This window comes from Ylistrum balloti, unplaced genomic scaffold, assembly GCF_031769215.1.
Source record: "Ylistrum balloti isolate Yb309-2 unplaced genomic scaffold, AGI_CSIRO_Ybal_v1 Utg369732, whole genome shotgun sequence".
Taxonomy (NCBI): Eukaryota; Metazoa; Mollusca; class Bivalvia; order Pectinida; family Pectinidae; genus Ylistrum; species Ylistrum balloti.
In genome coordinates this window covers 395,730-422,972 of record NW_026781946.1, presented here as the reverse complement: position 1 = coordinate 422,972, position 27,243 = coordinate 395,730, and the positions used below count along the sequence as shown (strand labels likewise).

General features: G+C 34.6%; 1 protein-coding gene across 1 annotated transcript in view; it reads left to right on the top strand.

The window, feature by feature from the left end:
• The window catches only part of LOC132542995 (UDP-GalNAc:beta-1,3-N-acetylgalactosaminyltransferase 2-like), a 68,629-nt gene that overhangs the window by 28,492 nt on the left and 12,894 nt on the right, over positions 1 to 27,243 (top strand). The gene's annotated exons all lie outside the window — the stretch shown is intronic.

The window sequence follows — 27,243 nt, the reverse complement described above, 5'->3', positions numbered from 1 at the left end:
AGTTACTGATTTTTGTTACCTGTAGATAAGATGAAGGTCAGTTACTGATTTTTGTTACCTGTAGATAAGATGAAGGTCAGTTACTGATTTTTGTTACCTGTAGATAAGATGAAGGTCAGTTACTGATTTTTGTTACCTGTAGATAAGATGAAGGTCAGTTACTGATTTTTGTTAGACTGTAGATGAAGGTCAGTTACTGATTTTTGTTACCTGTAGATAAGATGAAGGTCAGTTACTGATTTTTGTTACCTGTAGATAAGATGAAGGTCAGTTACTGATTTTTGTTACCTGTAGATAAGATGAAGGTCAGTTACTGATTTTTGTTACCTGTAGATAAGATGAAGGTCAGTTACTGATTTTTGTTACCTGATTTTTGTTACCTGTAGATAAGATGAAGGTCAGTTACTGATTTTTGTTACCTGTAGAAGATGAAGGTCAAGATGAAGGTCAGTTACTGATTTTTGTTACCTGTAGATAAGATGAAGGTCAGTTACTGATTTTTGTTACCTGTAGATGAAGGTCAGTTACTGATTTTTGTTACCTGTAGATAAGATGAAGGTCAGTTACTGATTTTTGTTACCTGTAGATAAGATGAAGGTCAGTTACTGATTTTTGTTACCTGTAGATAAGATGAAGGTCAGTTACTGATTTTTGTTACCTGTAGATAAGATGAAGGTCAGTTACTGATTTTTGTTACCTGTAGATAAGATGAAGGTCAGTTACTGATTTTTGTTACCTGTAGATAAGATGAAGGTCAGTTACTGATTTTTGTTACCTGTAGATAAGATGAAGGTCAGTTACTGATTTTTGTTACCTGTAGATAAGATGAAGGTCAGTTACTGATTTTTGTTACCTGTAGATAAGATGAAGGTCAGTTACTGATTTTTGTTACCTGTAGATAAGATGAAGGTCAGTTACTGATTTTTGTTACCTGTAGATAAGATGAAGGTCAGTTACTGATTTTTGTTACCTGTAGATAAGGTGAAGGTCAGTTACTGATTTTTGTTACCTGTAGATAAGATGAAGGTCAGTTACTGATTTTTGTTACCTGTAGATAAGATGAAGGTCAGTTACTGATTTTTGTTACCTGTACCTGTAGATAAGATGAAGGTCAGTTACTGATTTTTGTTACCTGTAGATAAGATGAAGGTCAGTTACTGATTTTTGTTACCTGTAGATAAGATGAAGGTCAGTTACTGATTTTTGTTACCTGTAGATAAGATGAAGGTCAGTTACTGATTTTTGTTACCTGTAGATAAGATGAAGGTCAGTTACTGATTTTTGTTACCTGTAGATAAGATGAAGGTCAGTTACTGATTTTTGTTACCTGTAGATAAGATTAAGGTCAGTTACTGATTTTTGTTACCTGTAGATAAGATGAAGGTCAGTTACTGATTTTTGTTACCTGTAGATAAGATGAAGGTCAGTTACTGATTTTTGTTACCTGTAGATAAGATGAAGGTCAGTTACTGATTTTTGTTACCTGTAGATAAGATGAAGGTCAGTTACTGATTTTTGTTACCTGTAGATAAGATGAAGGTCAGTTACTGATTTTTGTTACCTGTATGTAGATAAGATGAAGGTCAGTTACTGATTTTTGTTACCTGTAGATAAGATGAAGGTCAGTTACTGATTTTTGTTACCTGTAGATAAGATGAAGGTCAGTTACCGATTTTTGTTACCTGTAAGATGAAGGTCAGTTACTGATTTTTGTTACCTGTAGATAAGATGAAGGTCAGTTACTGATTTTTGTTACCTGTAGATAAGATGAAGGTCAGTTACTGATTTTTGTTACCTGTAGATAAGATGAAGGTCAGTTACTGATTTTTGTTACCTGTAGATGAAGGTCAGTTACTGATTTTTGTTACCTGTAGATAAGATGAAGGTCAGTTACTGATTTTTGTTATCTGTAGATAAGATGAAGGTCAGTTACTGATTTTTGTTATCTGTAGATAAGATGAAGGTCAGTTACTGATTTTTGTTATCTGTAGATAAGATGAAGGTCAGTTACTGGTTTTTGTTATCTGTAGATAAGATGAAGGACAGTTACTGATTTTTGTCACCTGTAGATAAGATGAAGGTCAGTTACTGATTTTTGTTACCTGTAGATAAGATGAAGGTCAGTTACTGATTTTTGTTACCTGTAGATAAGGTCAGTTACTGATTTTTGTTACCTGTAGATAAGATGAAGGTCAGTTACTGATTTTTGTTACCTGTAGATAAGATGAAGGTCAGTTACTGATTTTTGTTACCTGTAGATAAGATGAAGGTCAGTTACTGATTTTTGTTACCTGTAGATAAGATGAAGGTCAGTTACTGATTTTTGTTACCTGTAGATAAGATGAAGGTCAGTTACTGATTTTTGTTACCTGTAGATAAGATGAAGGTCAGTTACTGATTTTTGTTACCTGTAGATAAGATGAAGGTCAGTTACTGATTTTTGTTACCTGTAGATAAGATGAAGGTCAGTTACTGATTTTTGTTACCTGTAGATAAGATGAAGGTCAGTTACTGATTTTTGTTACCTGTAGATAAGATGAAGGTCAGTTACTGATTTTTGTTACCTGTAGATAAGATGAAGGTCAGTTACTGATTTTTGTTACCTGTAGATAAGATGAAGGTCAGTTACTGATTTTTGTTACCTGTAGATAAGATGAAGGTCAGTTACTGATTTTTGTTATCTGTAGATAAGATGAAGGTCAGTTACTGATTTTTGTTACCTGTAGATAAGATGAAGGTCAGTTACTGATTTTTGTTACCTGTAGATAAGATGAAGGTCAGTTACTGATTTTTGTTATCTGTAGATAAGATGAAGGTCAGTTACTGATTTTTGTTATCTGTAGATAAGATGAAGGTCAGTTACTGATTTTTGTTATCTGTAGATAAGATGAAGGTCAGTTACTGATTTTTGTTATCTGTAGATAAGATGAAGGTCAGTTACTGATTTTTGTTACCTGTAGATAAGATGAAGGTCAGTTACTGATTTTTGTTACCTGTAGATAAGATGAAGGTCAGTTACTGATTTTTGTTATCTGTAGATAAGATGAAGGTCAGTTACTGATTTTTGTTATCTGTAGATAAGATGAAGGTCAGTTACTGATTTTTGTTATCTGTAGATAAGATGAAGGTCAGTTACTGATTTTTGTTACCTGTAGATAAGATGAAGGTCACTTACTGATTTTTGTTACTTGTAGATAAGATGAAGGTCACTTGCTGATATTTTATCCCTTCAGACAAGGTGAAGGTCACTTACTGATGTCTGCTTCATATAGAAGAGGTAAACATAGATTACTTGCTGAAGTTTTATTCCTATTGACAAGTTGAAGGTCACTTAATGATATTTGATCCCTTCAGACAAGGTGAAAGTCTTTGTAGTATTTATAGATATTAAGGTATTATTGTTATTGGCACCTATATCAGAGGATTGCCTGACTCAGAGTTCCTAATCTGATTGGTTAGATAACATCAGTAGAACAAGTTACACTTATCTCAGGACTAGGTGAGATAATGGTGTGATGTAATTACTTGATAATGTGATTAGTTCCCAATATTCTAGATGTCTAAAGCGGTTGTTGTTTGTAGATTGCATATTAAATTTTCGAGACCTAACACGACAAAATAACTGATGATGCCTGGAATCTCCAATCTGAACAGCTTCTATTTTTTATTGTTCCAGACAATACATGAACATTAGTAAGAAAGCAATAAAGTTGGTGCTGTCCATCTCGCTAATTACATTTCTGTCTATAGATAGAGCTTTGAGTGATGTCATTGATGCTCTTATCTGGGTCATTATGGGTATGCTAACTAAGTTACAAGGTGTTATGTAAGTCTCCTTAGGAGTCTAAATAGTAAGTCTGGCAAGCTGTCTGCTGTTTGATCCTGGGAGATAATGATCAGGGTTACCTGCTGGTCTTCCATTGTCTGTTCCAGTGGGGACAATATCACTATGATGGTAATGCTGACCTTTGGTGGGAATTGTGGATATTTTTACCTTTAGTGACGATAATGTAAATTTAGACATTTGTTGGATATAATGGACATCCTGATCTTTGGTGTTGAGAAAGTGGAAATTCTTACGTTTTGTGAGAAAATTCTGACATCAGAAGAGATAAGTAGACAAACATAATATTTGTGATGATAATTGACATACAGAACTTTGGTGATGATAATTGACATACAGAACTTTGGTGATGATAATTGACATACAGAACTTTGGTTAGGATAATTGACATACAGAACTTTGGTTAGGATAATTGACATACAGAACTTTGGTGATGATAATTGACATACAGAACTTTGATGATGATGATTGACATACAGAACTTTTGTGATGATAATTGACATACAGAACTTTGGTGGTGATAATTGACATACAGAACTTTGATGATGATAATTGACATACAGAACTTTGGTGGTGATAATTGACATCTGTTTTGGTATGGCACATAATGATTATTGACAAACTGACCTTTGATGGTTTTTTTTTTTTTTTTTTTGTGAGAATGAATCAGCACATAATTATCCTTTTTTGATGAGAACAATGACATGCCATTGATAATTATACTTTTGAAAACGTCTTTGATATCTTTTATGAGTAATTCTTCGGTAACAGTAAAGAGCTGTGCTTGTTTAATAGAAACATTCAAATGCACAGCTGATTTATCACTAGGAGATATAGACTCAGAAGTGTAGATCTTCATCATTACTATAATCGGCTCCAATCAAATGCTTGAAAACTCTCACTTGGGGAAAATAAAAGCAATGACAGCTATTTATTTTTTTCCCATGGCAACATCTCGTGATAGCTTATACTTTTAGTGGTGTAAGTGGCATTATAAGATGGACAAATGGTGACCATGAATGACAGTCCATCTAGTTAGAGATATTGATTTTGTCCTTTCCGAAATCTGACAATTAACAGGCTTTTCCTTGGCTTGGTTTGATTTCCGGAATGTCACTTCATCATTATTTTATGCTTCCTGACCAAGTACCATGTGACATGGTCTAAGCACACTGGACACCTATTACCCTGCAGGCAATTAAATGTCTTGGGAAACAAGAAGACTGCTTGTAAATACTTGATGTGAAACCTAATTTAAAACTACTCCTTACTTACTAAAATGTCTTGAAAGAAGGTGTTCTTCCCTGGAGAGATCATTAAGGGCAAATATCTGCAAACGAAGTCCAACCGCAATGGCCAGCGTTTTCTCAAAAGCTAATGTTGGACATCCACAGGTTTAGATTAACAATAGCAGCAAATAAGGACACATATGGTGTGGACATTACCACAGAATTGTTTATTTCAGAGGAGCTGTCATAGTAATGGAAATGGCTAATTTTATTTTGTACAAAATATGGAAGACCTTGATTTGCTACAGTATTTTTGCCATACGGAAATCATCAAACAGTAATATACAATACTTCTTAAAGATGTCAGTGTGCTTTCTACGATTTTGGCTAATTTCCCTGCAGAAAGTATTGAAATGTATGTCTTGTATACTATGTAAGTTATCTCTTTGATGAATAATCAAAATGTAAACAAGTAATATTGTGTAATAGATAAGCTACAAAAATTCAGGAGAAAAAGCATGCTAGTATATCTTTTGTTGATAAACACTTCAGTATGGCATTTCAGCATATCTGTAGTGTTAATCATTATCAGTGAATCAGAGTTGGAATAACATGTCAGTGACAAGCAGCACTCTGATCATCTGATTCTTGCATATACGTAATCAAAACGGCTTATTTCGTAATCATTCATACAAAACACTATTACACTGGAGTATGCATTTTTTTCACATTAAATTTTTTTCAGAAAGACCTTTGAAGAAAATGTACATTTGTTGTAATGTGTCATTGAATCAGAAATTTTCAATGCATTGACATGATATGAAAAGATTTTGAAATCTACTCCATGTTGAATATATTCTCGTGTTAAGTAGATGTACAAACATTTCCATTTAATTGGGTTTGTAGGTAATGGTGCATTAATTTCAATGTAATATCAAATGTTTTATAAAAAGCATAATTTAAGGATTTAAGTTGTAAATTGTCTGGTAAGACTATAAAGTCAGAGATATGAAGTGTTTCAATGTTGATCCAAATGCTTATGACAACCAGTTCCACACCTGAGCCGATACAGTTGTACTGTTCCATTTCACTCTATTGAGGAATATCCACCAAGCTCAAGCTTCTTAATGACCATGAACTGAAATAACTTATGAATGCATGCAATTATGCATTATACTTGTGACTTGACTTGATATTAACATTTCCACCAAATTTAAGCTTCTTAATGACCATGACCTGAAGTAACTTAAGAATGAATGCAACCGTGCAATTGACCATTATACTTGATATTAACAATAATTACAATACTTCATCTTGTGCATCTTTCCTATATGTGTCTTTCCTTGATCTGCATGCTTTATTTATGAAGCAAATACCACTTAATATAATTCCCAAATCTCTTCAGAGCTTGGTAAGTAATCTGAAAAAAAGGGGGAGTAATCCAAAACAATTTCTGTCCCACTAAACAATTGGTATTTATGAAAATAAGAAAAATATTACATGGAGAGAAAAAAGGAACAGAAAAAATTCACACCTCGAAAAAGATTCACACCTCGAAATAGAGTGATTTTTTTTTCAAAATTTTGTCTGACTGATACAGTCTTCCAAGACAAAAGTTTGAAAAAAATCTCCACAAAAAAATATGCGCCTTGAGTGTTGGGTGAATATGTATGTCATCAATTCCAGCTCACAAAGACTCTTGTTTCTGTATAAACAGATTCACGCATTTGAGGAATTTTTCTGACAGTTTATGTTTTATTTTATCAATGCCTGACTCTGCGTGGGGATCAAACTGTCTTTAATCATTTATCACAGATTTCATCTTTTCATATATAAATATTATCAAATATATCAATCCCTGAACTTGGCATCAGTAAAGTAACAGAGGAGTAGTGTTCTTTGTGCCTACATATGTGTTAAGATACTAATGTTGAACGATATAACTGATTCTCACAGGCAACTGACAAGGATATAACCTGACATTAATCTCTCATTTTGAATTGAAAGATGTGGTAATTTCAGAGGCCTAAAAGGTTTTCTAAATCCTACTTTTCAAAGCTCTTTTCAAAATGTTATAACATTACTTTTTATCTTAAGGAAAGTTATTTTCTTATTTGAGTGAGGGATATTTCTTGGCTTTTAACGTCACTGAAATTTGTGTAAAAAAAAATCTAGCTAGGCCAGACATTCAAACAGTCCTATCAATCTTGTTAACCTTTCGCAGCTTACAAATGCAGAACTATAAAATATTGTGACCGCAGTGATATGGTGATAAACTGTAGACTAATTTCCATTAGATTTTTTCCTGTTTGTGGTTACATCACATAGACAATTGCTTCAAAATTGCTCAGACAGGATAAAGCAAATGATATCATTTTTAAACCAGTATGACTTCTGAATTTGAAAAGGAACTTCGGGACTAATAACATTAAATTAGGATGGAGATATTTGTTTTTGTGCATAAAACAGCATTTGATTTCTTGTGTACCCAAGGTTTTGCTAGGATTGCCTGACTTTTTATTGGCACTACTAGAAAGTGTATATCACAAGGTCAGAAACGCAATTTGTCTAATGGGTAAACATTTGATTAAGACAATTGTTTTATTTAATTACAAAGATATCCTTTATTGCAAAAAGCAAAATAAAGATAAATCATGCATTGTGGCTATTTTGTTTGTCTCATGTTTTTTTTACCAAACCTTCAATAAAACAGATTGCTTTTTGTTTGAAGTTCTAGTGACAACTATCAAGATGGAAAAGGATAATAAAGCCCTCATGGTATTTGCTTGGATGAAAATATAAATTGAAAGTTTGCCTATGAGAATTTGAAATCAGCATGTTTACTATAGAGTTTAGAGTTAAACTGTGCTTCTTGGTTATGTTGTAAGTTAAAGATGGAGATAGGCAGAAAATCATCTTTTTATCTAGTAGAGAAATCGAAGGACATTGCAGTATCTTAGAATTATTAGAGTTATTCCCCTTGGAAATGTCTTAGTCATTAATAATTCAGGTGGGGATTATTTTCATATTACATGAGATAACCGTCTTCCAACTGGCATGATAAGGAATTTTGAATGGACAAACAAAATGTATGGTATTCTCTTCCAGAAAGTGATCATGACTTGGTATGAGTGAATCAGTACTTCTTTGTGGGGCCATCAGCTCTTCTCTGTAATTATAAGTCGTGTAATGGTGCCATTTAGAGAGTGGTTAAATTCAGGTTCATATTGTCTATAGTAATAAACATTTTCCAAACTTCCTAAATATCTAAAATATTCTACTTCTGAATTTATAACCTCAATTTTATTAATATTTGATTGACTAGATTTGATTCCTGCAGTATCAGCAGAATATCTTAAACCATGTTATCTGATTAACATATATAAGTGATACCTTGAATTACAGTTCATATCCATTATAATGATTCCTGATCTGATGGAGATTCTCTGCTGGAGGAAACACTTCAATATTGTGTTGGTAACAATGTCTGAAATGGCAATGCAATTATTAAATCAAATTTCATTACTTATAAAAACTTTCAATTCTTTCGTATGGAAATATTCCTATCTCTTTAACCTGAATGGAGACGTGGGTGCAGCGAGTTCACAATGCTTAAAGACTAATATAACATTACAAGTAATGACATTGTAAAGTCTCAGTATCATCTATAAGTGATATCTGCTAAGCCTTATCTCTCCCAATGTCCTTTGTTAATGGTCAGTGTAAAGTGTTATCTTTAGACAGTATTTCTGACTTCCCTCTCGGAGCTGCTGTCCTTTAATTATTGGTGATCCTGGGGGTACTGGTATAAGCAGGCCTTATTACTGGACATGCTGACAGAGACAATAAAGTGTTACTGTGATGCTCCAATATCATTGCCAGTGGACAGTGGGTGTCTTTATAACAAGTGCTAATTGCTTGGCATAGTGACTACAAAATCCACTCATGTATCTCCTCACAAAATAGTACCTCCCTCATAACTCACCAAACATATGTGTCTTCTCACAAATAAGGTTTCACTCATCTCCCAAAAAAAATGCAATATTTCCACACACATCTCACAAAATAAGGTTACCAACATATCTCTTGATCTCAAAAAACAAAATATCAACATTTGTTTCCTCACAAAATAAGGTCTCCCTCATATCTCTCTTCACTAAACCAAATTCTCGTTTTGATCTCTGAACAATGCGAAATCCTTGCATTAACCACACAACAGAACACTGTGGTCCTCGCTCGTAACTCTCCACAGAACATTGATGTCCCAACATGTAACTCTCCACAGAACATTGATGTCCCAACATGTAACTATTCACAGAACATTGATGTCCCAACATGTAACTCTTCACAGAACATTGATGTCCCAACAGGTAACTCTCCACAGAACATTGATGTCCCAACAGGTAACTCTTCACAGAACATTGATGTCCTCATACATAACTCTCCAAAGGACATTGAGGTCCCATTATCTAACTCTACACAGAACATTGATGTCCCAACAGGTAACTCTTCACAGAATATTGAGGTCCCAACATGTAACTCTTTACAGAATATTGAGGTTCCAACATGTAACTCTTTACAGAACATTGATGTCCCAACATCTAGCTCTTCACAGAACATTGATGTCCCAACATGTAACTCTCCACAAAACATTGATGTCCCAACATGTAACTCTTCACTGAACATTGATGTCCCAACATCTAGCTCTTCACAGAACATTGATGTCCCAACATGTAAATCTCCACAGAACATTTATGTCCAAACATGTAACTCTTCACAGAACATTGATGTCCCAACATCTAACTCTTCACTGAACATTAATGTCCCATCATATTACTCTTCACAGAACATTGATGTCCGTCCCAACATGTTACTCTCCACAGAACAATTAGGCCCCAACATGTAACTCTCCACAGAACATTGAGGTCCCAACATCTAACTCTTCACAGAACATTGATGTCCCATCATATTACTCTTCACAGAACATTGATGTCCGTCCCAACATGTTACTCTCCACAGAACAATTAGGCCCCAACATGTAACTCTTTACAGAACATGGAGGTCTAAACAAGTACCTTTCATGAAATCTTCTTTATGTAACCCCTAACGAAATTGGCCCCCCCCAACCCCACCACTTGACCTTTCCCTAACCCCAACCCCAAAATTGTAGCCACAATAACAATCATTTTCTGTAATATCGCATGGTTAAAATTGTATTTATGGCTTGGTGGTGACACATGAAAATAAAGTCTATGTGTCTTCTGCATGTTTTAGTCGTCTGTACTGACATTTTTAACACCTTTACAAATTGAAGTTTATCCAATGTGCTGTCATTATAGATACCATCTAATGAAAAAACACACAGAAATTCATCATAAAACATCAGGAGGATTAAAACTGGTGATTTATGTATTTCTTTCGTGTATAGTGAGTATTTTTCATTGTTAAAGCCAAATTGCTTCATTGGTTCCATGTATTCATGTGGACCTCCAGGTGATAGATATAAATATCAGAATCCCGTTAAAAAAGAACTTTTATCTTCAACAAACTTATAGCTCTACCAGCTCATACTTTGTCAATTAAAGATTTAAAGTTAGCGGAAAGCTAGACTGTAATGGGTAAAAATAGCCAAGAGATGAGTGTAGGAGGTATAATTGGAGACAATCATGTGTGGATTCTCGTTTACAATGAATATTTTGTAATCTAGAGTAAACTCCAATAAAGAAATTAAGAAAAACTGCATTTTCATGACCCCCCAAAAAATCAGCAATAGTTATATAGGAGAAAATACTTTATGTTGTTATAGCATGTATTGGTCAACATTCAGACAATTCACAGATGGTATTCATTAATCAGCAGTATTCTAACATAATGATTCCAGAAAAGTTGGTTATTCAGATTGATAGAAATTAATTATAAACATGTTGTAGGCTTTTCAGTATAAATTAATGTTTGATTTTGGTCACCAGTTACCATAACTTAATTTACATCCCTCAAGAATTTTCTTCTAAATCCAATCCAGGTCATTGGGTTCCTACATCGAAATGCAGGTACTCTATAGATATCAGTTTGTCCATTCGTCTGTTCCTTTTTCTTTCTGCACAATAACATATGTGTTAAATTCTCACGGAATTTGGTATGTGGCTTAATACACATAGAAAGGTCCCATGGGTTTGATAACAAGTGATATCCCATTATGTATGCAAGAGTTATGGGACTTTGAATGTAGTCAATGTATCATTTGATTACTTTCTGCAAAATAACTTACGTACTGGTAGATGGATGTTCTTCAAATGCTGTATGTGGATTCATATCAGTCACATGAATTTGAAAACCCATGCCATTAAACAATATTTGCAAAAGTTTTGACCCTTCAAATGCTGAAAATATACTCTTTTATCACTTTCTGTACACTGTGTGGATTTTCACCAAATTTGTTATGTGGGTTTACATACACAAGTCATCGCATGGATTCGATTACCTTTGGAATCTGTTCATATCATGTCATCTACTTGAATGAGACATGTTTTAATTTTTGTCTAGAATGGATGGTGTAATGGATTCCCAACAAGATTACCATGCATTGTTACTTTTCATGCTGTACTGGTGTATGAAATCTTCCACGCGATAGATTATAGGCCACACCTTTCCTTGACATTGGTCTGGTTTAAAGGAATAAACCTATTGAATATATGAAGGTAATGTTCAGGATTTAAACCAGTATATCCTGAGATACGCAACTACCTTATCATCTAGAATGACAAACACAGTTTTGCCATGTAGGGTTGGCACTGTGTGTAATCTGAACTTAGACCTGTGTAGATATGACATTTAAAAGTCCCTACCTTTTAACAATATATGCAATTGCTGGACATGAATACAGTGAAACACATTTATAATGAACACGCTTACAACGAATTGATGGTTATAACGTAGTGTTTTTCATTCCCCATCAATCGCCCTATCATTTATATGTTAAAATCAAAATATATAATGAATTTCACATAACAAATTTATGTCTATAACGTAGCAGCTTTTGGGTCCGCTCAGGTGAATATCAGTGCTAATTAATAACCATATAACGTAGTGGCCTCGGGCAGTCATCACACCTGAGTGAAGTAATTTGTGTGTCCTGTATCGACACCCGTGTCCAGGTAAGTTTCAATTGTTGTTATACGTACCTGCGTTCTATTGTTTTTTGAATTTCGAGTTACTAAACTGATTTTATCGATACAAAATCTTTGAGTTCTGTTCTTGTTGTTGTCATTTTGGAAATGGCTTCGTCGCCGTCACATAAATAGAAAGTGTTAACAATTGAAACCAAATACCAAATTATATGTGAAGTAGACAATGGGGAAAAGGTTAACAAGGATATTGCAGATAGCTTCGAAATTCCAGCAACAACACTGAGTACAATTTTAATTCAATGCATTACATACCATTCAAAAGACCCATAACAAGATCTCAGACAGTAACAAAAAGGAAACTGTCATTTGTGATTTTTTTAAGTAACTATTCGAGTTTTTCCGAAGCAATATGAATTGTTGTTTATTTGGACATTCTATACATGTAATAAAATATAATCATGAAATAAGGCTCCTTTATTTTTATTGCATGTACAATTCCTATAACGAATTATGCGAGACTATTTGCCTAAATTCGTTGTATGTGTATAACGAACTATGTTTATAACGCACTAAATTTCTTGGTCCCTAGAGGTTCGTTATAAATGTGTTTTACTGTAGATCAACAAATTTATGTTATCAAAACAGGTCACAAAGACCTTGCAAAGTCATTTGATTTCACTTCCAGAAATATTGATCATGTCTTGTCTTTAAACAACAAGAAATCTATTGACCACATCTATTGTATATACCTACCAGAATTGGAACACAACAGACTCTTTTACATATCAACTGCTTATCTCAATCTTTTTCTACAATGAAACCAACATGGACAGCTTTCAAACAAGCTATTTGATAAACATGATGTTTTTAATCTCCCAATTGTGAATTTTCCATTTCTGGATAGCGAAAAACAGGTCACAAAGACCTTGCAAAGTCATTTGATTTCACTTCCAGAAATATTGATCCTTGTCTTTAACCTACGTATATACCTACCAGAATTGGAACACAACAGTCTTTTACATATCAACTGTGTCAGCTAAACAAGCTATTTGATCACAATCTCCCAGTGAATTTTCTTTCAGCTGATGGACATTATCACAATCAGTCTTCAGCTGATGGACAGACTGGTAACACAGGGTTTCAAACAATGCAAGTTGATGGAAATAAGAGAGAAGTTTCATGGTTGCCAGAGAGATCTCATTGAGAAATGTTCTATTTCTTTGTGCAATACGAAGCTGAATGTGTTTGATACATGTGAGTTTGCCTGTTGGTGCCGTTGTTATATATTTTGTTGTTTGTGAGAACATGACGTTACCTACGTGGATTGACCAAGGTTTACATGGCAGGTGTCATCAGTGAAACAGAAGACTCGTACTCTTCCAAAACACCTGGTCTTATTCTCCTTGTAATTTTTCAGGAGTCTCTGTGTAAATCTTTCTTTTGTTCAATTTTGCTCTGGTTTTATGGAATTTGAGATTGGATTATGATTACCGATATGTTTACTTTTTATTTTTTTCTTGATGTTTCTTGGATAGGGCCCCACCTTAGGGGACTGTGATAGTCATACCTTGAAATATTTAATTCCTATTCCATGACCCAATACACACTAAAGAGAACCTAATTATTTTCTGTTAAGATTAAAACCATGAAGGTTGTATATCCAGTATAATTAGTCAAACCAATCTTTTGTCAAAATGTGTCCCCATCCTTGTAATTCACATTCATCATACATAATATCATATTGGGCTTGGGATTAAATTTCAATATGGAGACTCTTACATGAGTGGCCATATCATATAGTATATTAGTTATATAGCAGATTTGGTCTAACAGCGACTTGGAAATTCTTCTGGTTTGTACACATATTTTTATTGGACTCTGTACTTCAGGATACAAAATAGAAACCTTCAATACAAATGTATGGTGTAGCATTCCATTTATTATAATAGGATCAACAAACGATACAAATGGGTGTATATTACTTATACCTGAAGGACGTCGACGACAATATAGGTCACTAGACTACTTACCAGGAAATCAGGTGTGTGCTGGGTGTCGGTCAGGTGTGGAGTGAGAGGACGGGTCAGGTGAACGCGGATAGTGGACATTGCAGTACATGCACTGCTCATTCACACATTAACCTACACAAGTAGCATTCACAGCACATGCAGCATGCGCTCGCTGATGACAACAAGTTCACATAGTTCCAGTTATAAAAGTGGAATAATTTGGCATGACACTTGCCTAAGATGAGTGCCATATCAAATTATTGAATAAAACTCTGATCACAATTGTAATATTTTACTAATAAGACAAAACTCTAATAATTTATTTCTCTATAGCACAGATACAATTCCAAGTTGAAGAGGACAAATTATCACTGCGGAACACAATTAATCTGTCTTCATACTCAACATGGTGTCACAGTAGTGTTACTTGCCTTACAATATCTTATGATACTGGTAATGACATGACCGGCCAGTTAAGTGTTAAAAATTCTTTCAATTTAACTTCGACATTTCAAGCAGAACCCAAGAGTTTAAATGGATGATTATTGATTTTATGAAATACTTTCACAAATAACTGTTGTGATTGTCAGACTAATGCTGTCACACCCAGACAAACTCCCTGTCATTTAGGAATTATACATGCTAGAGTGGAGACTTTTTTTTTACATGAATACCTATACATGTATGGTTGATTGAGCTTGTTATCCTTTTGAGGTGTCAGATGTATTCTGGCTCATAAATGTTCACACTGATGTCATCAACATTAATTCCTCAGTGAAATTAACATAGCCATGTGATCCTATTTTACGACTGGTAATTCCATCCTGCATGGAAAGACCTGGCTTTCGTGGTGAGAGATTATTTCTGTGGTTGTTCAACCCTTCCTACTTAACATTAAGTTTATAATGTCTTCCTGGAACCGACTTCAGAAAGATTCTTACACTATTAAAGGTATTGGATGGGGACATATGTGGTTGACTGCTTGTTGAAATTTTTGTCAGTATTATAAATGCTACGTAAATACTCAGTGTTGTTTAAATATTTTAATGATGCTGAGTGAAGATCTAGAATTTCAGAAAATTTTCATATGTACATCAGATTATCTTTGAATTAAGTGTAATTAAGGTAATGTTACTATGACACAAACATAATATTCCCCCAGAAATTGTCAAAAACGTGAATATGTGACTTACTTACGGAGCTTTGTCCACCTGCTGACAGTGGAATCAACAGGAATATGATCGAACAGAACTCATTGTACTTGTCCGTGACAGAGGACGTAAAATTGGTCCGTGACAGAGGACGTAAAATTGTTGAGTGACGGTTAGTCCAAATATTTATCTATTTACATTGATTCTCCTAATCTATGCTTTGTTGGTCACCTCTTTCAGGCTTCAGATACTCTCCAATTTATTGATAGGAACAATAGCTAAAGACGTCCCCAGAATATTCATCATATATATTTATCCTGCAACTGGTGCTGCCATTGTCAGAATACACCTGCCACATATTTTTTTGCTGTATTTGGCAGTGACATAAAATAGCTGTATTTCAGCAAGTGCCCTAATTCAACCGAATTACTCTCTGAATTTACTTAAAATTTACATTCAACAATATAAATAAATGTTAGAATAAGCAATATCATATGTTATAATGAATCAAGTTATTTACAAATATTCATAAAATCACTGTCATATCCATTTAAAATTGTACCTACATTTCTGTGTGAAGCAATTATTTTGGCGGTCATCAGACAAAATTCAGCATGACATCAACATCAGGTTAACAAAGACTGAACAAAAAACTGTTGAAATTTTGATGGTGTAATTTTCAGTTAATGTTTTAGGATAAATAGAATATATGGTCAGTGTCTTAAGATATAAGCTGTATTTTGGTTCGGTACAGAAAAGACAAAAGTAGCTTGCCAGAGGCTCGCCACTTTTGTCTTTTTAACCCTCAGCAAAATACAGCTTCTGTTTCAAGACACTGATCCTGTATTCTCTATATCTAGGTCTACAGCTCTTACTTGTAGCTGTCGATACAACACATTATTACCGGTAAGAGGCAAATCAGAGCAAAGAAAAAGAGTACAAGGATGAAAGTCCAACAAATAGACAACCAAAAAAATTCAAACAACGGTGGGCGCAAAATCCCACAGGAATACAGTGTTTTAAGGTCATTCTAGATACAATGTTCCCAGTTGTCTCAGGTGGAGTATTTTTGTACCACGGATTCTGTTTGGGTGTGATGGTTTCATTGTGAGTGCTATGCCAGAGGAAACATTCTGAATATAAAACTTCAACATGCCTGTAGTGATTACAAGTCAGGGGAGCACTTGTCTTCTGAATTGTGCAATAGCAGTGTGACAAATGGTACGGATTAAATTGAAAAATGCAAATCTTAATGAGCCATGTGAATTACACTGTCACTATAGGAAGTGTCTCTGTTGGTCTTTATTGTAGTTTAATGATGATTTACTGGTCTTTATGATGGAACTATCAGGCAAGCCAGTATTACATCTGATTTTATACCCCTAACAATTCTTTGTGGTGATGACAGGGTTGGCAGGAAGCATGCTTTGTTCCAATACACTAACATTAAAATATCAGATTATATAAATCTATACACTAACATTAAAATGCCAGCTTATATAAAACCTATAGAAATTTTCCTGAACCTGGCTGGTGGTTTTGACATCATTTTATCATTTTAACATCAATGATGAGGAATTGTCTTTGTCAGAAATGCGTTTTTGATAGATCAATAATATTAATTTTGAAATTTATGTTGTCACTAACAGAAGTATTAAGACAGAAACCATTCTCAGTTTCTGCAGTAGAAAGGTAATACAAAAGGTTAAGATATGTCAGAAAATCAGTCTTTTTCTGCTTTAATGAACGTATTTTGTCAAAATTTGGTTAAAGGCTTTAAAATTTCTCCCATTTTGAGGGTAATGTAGCATTATAGTGGTGAATAGAAATATTTTAAAGTGAGATTAGAAATATTCCTGTGAGCAATACACACCCCTCAGGCATTTTATAATTACTCATTCTATAACAAAATGAGCTTAATGCCATGACACAGCCTCAGCTATATCTTCATCCATCCAGTGTCAATACCATTAAATATATTGATGCCCAGGATCATATTTTGCTAATAACATGTTTTGACAAAGGTATTTAAACTTTGCTGAAATTGTTTATTGATTGAAGTCAGAAAAATAATTTTACACTATTTGATAAAGACATAATAACTTACCAGGTAAGTCTTTATATAAGCTGTGTTTTTTCTATCAGAGCTGCCCATCATGTGTGACATGGAGTGTCCTTGGCTTACTAAAGGTTGTGTCAAGTATGTTTTCACCCTTATCAAAACAATTACTGAAAGGCTGCTCTTCCCGGATTCTGTATCAATAAATAGTCCGCTTCTATAGTTAGTGTGATGATATGCCCCTCAACCTGTCTGCAGTCTTTCTTTACGATAATGGCGTAGAAAATGTTTCTGTCATTAGGAGATCTCAAGCAAATCTGACATTATACAATTATACTGATCAACCTGTTCGGCTTGCTTGGCCCAATGATTCAATTTGATTTCTTAATAACTTAATAACAATTTATTGAATTTATTATGGTTTGACTGCTCTGGAGCGAAAATTTCTATCACAATCTGAGAATGCATTTCAGCATTGCAATGAGACGGCCCTGGCAATACTTTTATTGCTATTATTTTTAATGCCACTAAGTATGACATATTTGTCTATCTCATCAGAATCGCTAACCTGGAAAAGCTCAAATTTGTATATGTATTGTAAATGTTATGTCGTTGAAATAAATGTAGTTGGTTGTGCAATCATAATAGCCATGTATGACTGGACAGAGACTGTGCAATCATAATAACCATATTTGGTTGGCTAAATGAAAAAATGTTAGTTCCTAAATCTAAGATATGCTTGATAGCGTTTTTTGGCAAAACATTTTTTTATATGTCTGTTCGTTTGTTTACTTATACCGGCATTAGTTCCACAGTTTAGACTGAATAATCTTAGATATGGCGTCGCTAAAATGATGAAGATGTTTTTATTACATGATGCGAAGGCCTATATCTGTTGATGAAACAATATTACTTTGGAATGCCTACCAAACTGTTCTGCCCACAAGGGGAGTCCCTGGCCTGTTGGATACAATAAGATGGGGGACAGTAGGCTTCATGAAACACCTAGACAAGAGACTATGTGACACTTGATTACTGGTAGGATCACCAGGGATATACTGATGGGACTGATGTAGTGGCTGTCCATCTCACCACTCTGTTTAATCAGACAGGATAAGGACACCGGGTGAGAGTGTTATTTCAGCCAACACACATTGCACTACATGCTGTCGAAACCTTATCAATCTTTTTGCCCTTAGTCCCAAGCTGATGATGCAACGTCAAAGACATGGTGTCTGTTTCCATCACATTGGTTTTCAGGAATGTTGATTAGAGGTCAAAGGTTATGATATAGACATCATTGTTCATCTGGTTGGACACACAGAGGATAAGATGAGTCGCTATTGTGATATATTGCACAGTGTTCTGACACTATGATAACACAGGACACGCCATCTCATGTACAGATTGGTGTTTTTGTAATGACATATGGGTCTATGTTACTGTGATAATTATTTGTGTTTTTGTAAAACTGACAATCAAATGAATTATCAGTTGTGTCTCTTCTGGGTTTCGTTTCCGGGATTATTATCCAATTCATGATATATTTAGGTTGATGCAAAATATCACTGGAAATGATTTTCATTTTTTTTTCTATCTGTGACTTTTTAGTCTGGTATTTTTTTTTAACTCACATGGCATAAAATACTATTGAGTTTATGTAATGGTAAAGGAGCTATTGTCCATCAAAGTTTAACTTCTTCTATAAATCTATAAGCAACTGTGTTACTTGATTGCAACTACGTACTATATTAGTCTTCTTACAGATAGGCTGGGCATTAAAAATTGGTATTGGTAGGTACCTAGGATGGAGTGCTATAAAGATTTTTTTTATATATATATAAGTGACCTTGACCTATTTGCAAAATCTTATAAAATTTCATTTCTGTTTTTTTGCCATCTTTTTCTCCAACTGCTAAATCTGACAAGTTTTTATCTTATAAAACCCATTAGTGCAGGTATCAATGGCCAAAAATCTAGTGCTGTAAATCCCAAATTTTTAATTTGATGAACCAGGTGATTATTCAAGGTCAGCATGCTCTAGATTTCATATAGTTTTCTCAGTACCTGTAAGGTTGCAAAATCACGAAAATTGGCATTTTGATCCAAATAAATTGAAACTGAAATAGCATTAAAGTAATTTATGTTCAAGCCTTATTGTCACCTGATTCATGAAGTGTAGCTATACATGTGAAAGATAGTAACTGCTAAAAAGAAAGATATATTTACATGAAGATCAATGCATTTCTATTTCTGGACAAAAGATGGAGAGCCTCAATGCTTCTGAAGTTGGTATATATGGACAGAATCACAGTGGGTGGAAACTGATATGGGCTCTCATTTGACATAGTTTTTGAAAGAAACCTTTGAAACCCTTGGAAACATGAAACACTGAATTGGCATTCTCAAGAGTTCACTTGCATTAATCCAGTTAATCTGCTCCATGAGGGTGATTATTTCACTCAAAACTGTTTTACCATGACCAGGATAGTTTAGGGCAGCTTTATAAAGACAAATAAGGTTAAAAACAAAGTTTGTTAGGATTAAGATAGCTAAATCACTTGTCCTTGATGTGGGGAGTTCATGTAGGGAACACTTTATAATAGAAAGGCCATTGTTTTAACAATCCAAATCAATACCCTGAGAATGAAATAGGTTTTAACTTCTGTAAATATTGCTGTCATTAATGAATTACACAAGATATTTCAAAGAGAATTTGATTTTCTCTGTTTGATTCTGTAAGTCTGACATATTTGACTTTCAATCATTTGTAGTAATATGGATAATATTGGATATTAAATCAGACCTAGAAGATTAATTTGATTTAGATTTGGTTTCAAGCATGACATATTCCTTTGATGTATGAGTCAATTTTTTGATGACAGAGTCAAACAGAACAATAATATGGATAATATTGGATCTTAAATCAGACCCGGACGATTAATTTGATTTAGGTTTGGATTCAAGCAATTTTTGTATTGATAAAGTCAAATCCGTTGATGACAGAGTCAAACAGAACATTCCTTGGACTTTGGTACTGTATCTTGAGTCAAGCATGACATATTCCTTTGATGTTTGAGTCAATCCTGTGATGTTTGAGTCAATCCTGTGATGATAGAGTCAAACAGAACATTCCTTGGACTTTGGTACTGTATCTTGAGTCAAGCATGACATATTCCTTTGATGTTTGAGTCAATCCTGTGATGTTTGAGTCAATCCTGTGATGATAGAGTCAAACAGAACATTCCTTGGACTTTGGTACTGTATCTTGAGTCAAGCACAACATTTTCTGTGCTTTTAGATTGTTTTATATTTAAGAGACAAAAATACAGTGATATTTCTGAAATGTCTGAACAAAATATGCTGAAGATCTTTCATCCCATCTGCTGAACTGTCATCTTCAAACAAACTGCTCAGTGGTAGCATTAGGTCTCATGGGTTAGAATGTCTAGGTGATGTTTCTACTAGAAGAAGCAAAGACCTTCAGTTGAGTTTGTTGATACCCAATATCCAGACATAATGTCACCAGACATAATATGTGTGCTGGTGTGTGATTTATTTTTTCACTGACCTTTATCTATTATATAATGGTCAGGTTTACATTGGAAATAATCACAATGATATTTTCTTGATTTCAATACTCTCAGCCATCAAGACGTCTTTGAAAGGTTATTATGTACCACCTTGCTATTTCAGAAGGTGTTTAACTGCTATTTACGCATAGCCACGATTCTTAAAGGTTTAAATGGTCCCCTTGACTACAGATAGAGAAATGGATTAAAACTATAAAGGACATTAAAGTATTAAGGTATCTCTATGCTGGAAAAGTTTGTATCAAGTTCTCCAGTTAATGTAATGTGGTGATGGTGGTGGTTAAAAATATTTCAATCATTTCAAAGGACAATTACGAAATTCATCACCTGTAACAAATATTAGCTATATTGTGATTTCATTTCTCTACTTCGTTCTAAATCTTGTTTCTGAATCAATGGGAGTTTGAAAATCTCTGTAAGCGAGCTAATTAGATTAAAACTTCTGTTGGTTGGTAGAGCAGCTTGACTCTGTTTATTTTTGATATTCTGTTTTATTCAAAGACATATTTATCAAGAATTCTTGGTAATTTTGATAATTTCCTTTCTCAGTAAATTATCATATTTATACAGAAATAAGCACGAAGCTAATAATAACCATTTCTGTTTCATTTTATCAAAAATTTTGGAAAAATACCTTTTCATTGTCTTCTGTTATAAGCTAACTCCCTGAGTTAAAGTGGACCAGTGGGTTTATCACAGGGTAAAGACTGATATCAGAATGTGCTTTATGGAAATTGCTTTCGTTGCAATTAGTTAATGTTAACCAATAGAATGGATTGCCAGGAAAGATTCAGCTTAGCCACAATCATCACCTAAGTACCAAACAAAACTGGATTGTTTCCATGGTAAAATGCAGACTGCACTACTGTAGGATCAGTTTGACTTGTGCTAAATGACCAATACTGATCACGGCAAATGTTTGGAGTGATAATATCTAATATACAATCCTAGTACAGAAAAGTTATTGGTTGGTGTCTTAATGAGATCTAATTGTTTACAAAAACATTCTGTTTGTAGTATTGGAGGCATATCCTCAAGACAGGACTTACCTATGATTATATACTAGCATGCTCCAGATGTGAATGTCCTTGTTCATGTGAATTTTTTCATTACAGAATATTTTATTGTCTTGATGTTGGTGACAAATGGAATTGGGCAACGGGCAGAGCCTATGAAAGCCCTCTCCATACAACTTAAACAAGTACACAGACACATCAATCAAAATTTAAGATATTAAATAATAATGATAGCATTCCTGGAAAAGAATTTAGAATATAGATTCAGTTGAATACTGTAATTATCTAACAGAAATGTTAGGCAAGCATGTAAATTCAAGTGTATCAGGCCTTTGACAGATTTTGTGATATATAAAATAAGTTTCCAATAAAAGATTGATTTAAATAAAATGGTAAATCAGTTTCAATTTGGTAGAATGAAGATATACCTATCATTGTTTGACAGTAAGACACTACTATATTAAATCAGTGAAAGTGGCTACACTCGAAACTATTGGTTTCCTGTAGAAGTGCTCATGACTTGTTCCTTCATCAATAGTATCAGATAGCCATGGAGGAAATGATATTCACCTACTGTCTACTAAATTCTTAAAACTGTGACCCTGTCGTGCTTGTGGATGAGATTTGTATTGATATCCCTCAGAGGTTGGAGACTTGAAAAGAATGATGGGATACCATGTTGAGAATGGCCATTCTACGGGGCAGACAACCCTATGGCTAATGTGTCACCAGCTGTCACTCACTTGGTGCACTTTTGTGGTTATTTACCATGCAACCATTCCAGCATTTGTTTGGTCATAAATTTAAGGATATCTGTGATAGATATTTGTAGTTCTTTCTGTGTAGAGCTTTGCAGTTGTTTCCTCTGGGTCGTCTTAAATATATTAATATAGGACATTTTATTGTCAAAATGTTTTAAAAGTGTTTCTTTTCTCAGAGCTGATTTTTCTTTTTGAAAACTGCAATTTCAGATAAAACTTATTACTAGAAATATGACTTGTGATATCAGAAGAACAAACAGATGAAAATTGCAATTTTATACCAATTAGAAATGTTTCATCATTGGAAATATTATTTTAGATTAATAATATCAACTACAGACTGTTACACAAACAAACCTTTTGTTCAACCAACCCAATTAAGGTTATTGACGTTTTACTGACCTTATTAATCACATTTCACACGGTTGACTTCAAGAGATAAGGGCAAATTAGTTTCCTCTGATAAATAGCCCTATAGGTGACACACCTGTGTTGGCCTGAGATTCACCAGCTGACAATCTGGTAACTCAGTTCATGACAACATATACTAACTAGGACTGTCAATGTTATTTCTTTTTCAAAATTGCAGATTTGTAATATACCCTGTACAAGGAATATTTATAGGAATATGGAAATAGTTGTTATGAGCTCACCTGGCCCGTCCGTCAGTCGTCCGTCAACTTTTCATATAAACAACTTCTTCTGAAATACCGAAAGGTGTAGAGTTATCATATTTGGCTGGAAGGTTCCTCTGATGAAGCCCAACACAGTTTGCAAAAAGAAATGACCTTGACTCATATTCAAGGTCACAGAGGTCAAATGTGTTAAAACCTTTAAACGACTTCTTCCATAATACCGGAAGGCCTAGAATCATTATATTTGGCTACTATGTTCCTCTTATGGTTCATACAAAATTTGCTAAAAGAAATGACCTTGACCAATCTTCAAGGTCACAGGGGGTCAAATGTGTTAAGATGTTTAAACAATTTCTTATGAAATATAGAAAAGCCTAGAATCATTATATTTGGCCAGTGTGTTCCTTTTATGAAGTCCAAAAATGTTTGCAAAAAGAAATGACCTTGCCCCATAGTCAAGGTCACAGGGGTCAAATGTGTTAAATCTTTTAATTACATTTTCTGATGATCCAAAACATCTAGGATAGTGATATTATTCCAAAATAGGTTCTCAATGATGCCCAGTAATATTTGAGAACATAAATGACCTTGACCCATATTCAAGGTCACAACAGTCAAATGTGTTAAACCTTTGAACAACTTCTGATTAAGCTAAAGGCTTAGGATCATAATATTTGTCCAAAAGGTTCCCTTAATGGTGCCCACATAGTGTGTGAAAAAATAGCTTGACCCATAATGATATTTAAGGTCATTGGGGTTAGATTTGGTAAAATAGTTAATTAACTTCTTCTAATTAACCAAAAACCCATCATATTTGGCCATTAAAGGCTCATAGAAAAATGACTTATTTTGGACTACAAAAGGACAGAACCCATATGGAATAATTGGTCATATTGCTTTAAGCATCTACTGTGGAACATATGCACAGATATTGTACAGTTGGTCATAAAGATCCAGGTGAGTGATACAGGCCCTCTGGTCCTCTTGTTTATTGTTGAATGGATCAGCAGTATCGCTGGTTCAAGTCAGTGTGCTGTGAACAGTCTATAGTTCAGTCCGTGAATTGTGAACAGTCTCTAATTCAGTCTGTGAGATGTGAACAGTTTATAGTTCAGTTCATAATTTCAGCATTGTGAACAGTCTTTAGTTCAGTTGATGAGTTACGAATAGCCTGTGTTTCAGTCCATGCATTGTAAACAGTCTATGTTTCAGTTCATGCATTGTGAACAGTCCGTGTTTCTGTCCATGCATTGTGAACAGTCTGTGTTTCAGTCAGTGCATTGTGAACAGCCTGTGTTTCAGTCTGTGCATTGTGAACAGTCTGTGAGTGTTTGTTTTTGCCACCTGGGGGTGTGTCGTTGGTACCTGTCTCTTTTCCTCCACTGAAAATTGAGTGTCTGTATGAAAGTATGTCTGTGATTCTGAGAGATCTGATCTTAATGATGGAGGCTTCATCAGATCTCGGCACTCCTGTCTTTATCACGGTGAAATGTGTCAATATTATTCGCAGTCAGTTAGACCATCCTTCAATCCCAAGCTTAAATCAAAATTACTGTTTATAAAATCTACTATTAGCATGAACAAATGATGTATTGAATTTCAATTGTACTTTTGATATTACTGGGTTCCGTCTTGTTCTCAGAGCTTGTGACTGGGTATATATCTATTAGCCTATGTACATTTTGTACATGTACAGATTACAACCCAATGTATTTAAGTATACCATATTTGTAGTAAAAGTCTCAGCAGGGTTATCTAGTGTTACAAAGAATTCTCCAGAAAATGTGATCCAGCCACCAATTTGTTGTATGACCAGTGTTAATTAGCCCTAACCTACCAGAAGGGTCCTCAGACCTCTGAGGAGCACAGACAGACAACAATGGCTGTAACGATCAACCAAGAACACCAACTGGAACCTCTAATGGCTTATTGCGATATTTTGAGGAGAGTTCTGGTCTCCTGGTTTTTATCTGCTTACCAACACAATTTGGCACAGTTTTCAAGATAAGTCATATCATCAGATTTTTGGGAAACTTCCTCAGAGGTAATTCTTACAAGTATTTGTGTTTAAGATGTATGGAACGATTGTGTGACTAGAGGCAGATTCTGAGGAGAAACTTCATTTTAAACAGGAAATGATGTTTTTTCAACAGAAACATGTAGCGTTGAAAAGTGATTTGTTTTCAAATTGAAAGATTTTGTGTTTTTCCATCAGAACATCATAAATCTCCGGGCTATAAGACGTTGATGGTGCTCACATCCTTGATTGACCATGTATGAGTAAGAAGTGTGTGCTGAAGCAAAACAGCCTAATTAAACTTCCAGTAATGGGGAAGTTTCCTTTTGAAAAGTTGCAATACAACAGTGATTTGAAAATATTGAAAATGAAGTGAATTTAACAGTGCATTCATAACCCCTGTGATTAGGTATCAATCTTCTCTGTCATTTAACAGCATCAAAGTAGTAATTTAAAAAAATATTTCATCCAAGATGGAAATAGTTCTGGATGGGAAATCACTGCTTGAATTTTACAAAACAGACTTGATACTGTGAATTTGTCTCTACCTCATATCATTTTTAGTCATTATGTAAAGCTTTATATTCACACTAATTTTTGTCACCATGACAACACAAATTGTCTGAAAATATGATCACAAAAATAATAAAGTACCTGTAAATTCATGTTGTGGGATATTGTTACTGGAACCTTGGAGCAAATAAACGCTTAAGCAGTTTAGATTAAGTAGTCAGGGAGATCTGAAAGTAGACTGAGGACAGGTGACTAACAATTAGTCAGGGAGATCTGGATGTAGACTGAGGACAGGTGACTAACAATTAGTCAGGGAGATCTGGATGTAGACTGAGGACAGGTGACTAACCATTAGTCAGGGAGATCTGGATGTAGACTGAGGACAGGTGGTGACAAACAATTAGTCAGGGAGATCTGGATGTAGACTGAGGACAGGTGACTAACAATTAGTCAGGGAGATCTGGATGTAGACTGAGGACAGGTGACTAACAATTAGTCAGGGAGATCTGGATGTGGACTGAGGACAAGTGACTAACAATTAGTCAGGGAGATCTGGATGTAGACTGAAGACAGGTGACTAACAATTAGTCAGGGAGATCTGGATGTAGACTGAGGACAGGTGACTAACAATTAGTCCTGGAGATCTGGATGTAGATTGAGGACAGGTGACTAACAATTAGTCAGGGAGATCTGGATGTGGACTGAGGACAGGTGACTAACAATTAGTCAGGGAGATCTGGATGTGGACTGAGGACAGGTGACTAACAATTAGTCAGGGAGATCTGGATGTAGACTGAGGACAGGTGACTAACAATTAGTCAGGGAGATCTGGATGTAGACTGAGGACAGGTGACTGAAAGGCAATTTAAAGAAATTCTTCCTTATTGAACTTTGCTTTTGAAATAAACAACATGATGTTGCTATCAAATGACTCAGCCTTTTCGTTTAGCCACTGATATGGCTTTAGCCTTTTAATCTTGTATTCATTGGAAAGTGAACTCTCCTGGGATATCCCTTCTTGTAGTAAATGACTTTATATTGATGTTTTAATAGTTTTGTTTGTGTTTCTGGATTTTGTATCTTATTTTCTCCTCTTATCAACCTTAGTTGTAAACCCAATTCGTCCCTAGCATATCTTAATCTTTTTTTATTTTGACAAAATTTCTTATAATTAATGAATCTTAATGAAAACCATTCTGAAGAAAATGGGAAGTCAGAAGGAAGGCAAAAATATGAGGACATGCAGCTGTGACAAGGTTAGCAAGCATTGACTGTTGAAGGAAACTAAT